The sequence below is a fragment of the Cryptomeria japonica genome, chromosome 3 (genome assembly GCF_030272615.1).
Source record: "Cryptomeria japonica chromosome 3, Sugi_1.0, whole genome shotgun sequence".
NCBI classification, from domain to species: Eukaryota; Viridiplantae; Streptophyta; class Pinopsida; order Cupressales; family Cupressaceae; genus Cryptomeria; species Cryptomeria japonica.
Window position 1 is genome coordinate 157,760,960 of NC_081407.1, and position 1,849 is coordinate 157,762,808.

Below are 1,849 nucleotides of genomic sequence, written 5' to 3' on the forward strand. Positions count from 1 at the left end.
AAAGTGTATGTTTTTGCGAGGATGTGTTCAAATCCCCAATGTTTTAACAGGTTTGGATACAAGTAATACACTTCAGAAAGACTCTTTAGCCAAGGGTCATAAATAACATCCTAGCCCACTAGTCTCGATACTCCGTCAGCTCAAACAGCCGTGTCACCCCCTAGAGGGTGCTTGTTTTTTTGCATTTTGCCAGAAATTAACTCAAAGTGAATCGCTTCACAGTTGAGTAGTTATCTTGGGAGATATATGGTGAGTAATCTTGTGGGCGGATTCTTCCCCACCCTTGCACTATGATGTTATAAATGTCTGGTTACTGACTCGGCTCAAAGTTTCTATTTCTATGGTTCGTAATTAGGCTTCCCATTCGGTCGTCAGTGATAAACTCCCTCAGAAGGCTTCCCAACCTTTAGAACAAAGGCTTTACGTATCTCGAGGATATTGGGGGAAGGCTAATCACTGCGCATTACCGTTGAAAAGGACTTTCGTCGCTTTCCACATTTGATTATAGTGGGTTGGAATTCTTGGTGTCAAAGCTGTTCCCCAATTAGGTCGTTCCCTTCACACCGGCCATAAATGGCTTTAAGAGTTGATTGCAACTCCTCGGGAAGGCAGGCCTACTAAAGGATGTAATGCTTGAAGTACTGAAAGCTGTAAGAGTGGTCTAGATTTTTGATCACCCAGTTAAGGGGAGAGCATATTCCTTCCACTTTCGAGACAAAGGAATCAATTTGGTTTATTTTATCCTTTCAAATTAATGATTTGTTAAAATCTATGTGGAGATGTTGTTCCACAAACACATGATGTTCATTTTATCCTCTCAAAGCAATGATTGTCTGATCTATGAAAAAGAAATGGTCAACAAAGAAAATTCGATGTTTTGGTCAGCAAAAGAAATCGCTAAAAGGGGAAGATCTTCCCTCTTTAGTTGTAACTGACTCTGGACTTGTGTGATTCTTTTACTTGACAGAAATTTGATGTGAATCCTTTTATGCACTAAAGGATGGTGAAGTTCGTTTTAAATCCCTTTGTTGTAAAAATAAAGATTTTTGTTGTGGTTCGTTTTACAGCCCAAAGTAAGGTGAGTTCAATTTTCTTTAACTAGAATTAAAAGGATTTTAAATTTTAACTAACTTGAACAAGCTAGTAAAATTTAAACAATTTATAATTCTAAAAAAAAGTCACTAAGCTCCTCCCCCTGCAATAAAATGTCAGAAATCCTGCAAAATACCACCACAATAGTTAGGAAAAACGAAGGATTTTGTGGACTTCAACAAGTCTAAAATTTTAGTTCCGGTTACAATGTTTGTTTCTGTCTTCGATGTGCTAAATAAAAAACTGCATGCGCTACAATATATTTTTGATGCGCTAAACTTAAGGATCAACGTGCTACTCTGTTTTCTGTATGCGCTATTCTGTGTGTTGGAAGCGCTGTTCTGTCTTTTTCTCTTTCCTGCGCTGAGTCCTGTAGGAAAATTAGAAATATGATGCGCTAACGTTTGAAATGTACGCGCTGGATGATGGTCTACAAGCGCTGAACTGTGGATCGGATGCGCTATTCTGTTTATTGCATGCGCTACTCTGTGTTTCGCCAACGTCAAGACCTACAGGAAAAGTTTAGTGGGGTTATGTGCTAAAGTAAGGACTCTAAGCGCTAGAGTATAGACCCCACGCGCTAAACAGTGAGCGGGATGCGCTCGACTGTTAATCAGATGCGCTAGAGAATGTTTCCCATGCACTGATTCCTGTTTCCCGCGGACCTGCAAAAGTGATTAGTTTGGAAATCCGATTTGTTATTTGGGGTCAGGCCCCACGGTGGGCGCTAGAAATGTATGCGAGAAAAGTGGGCTGA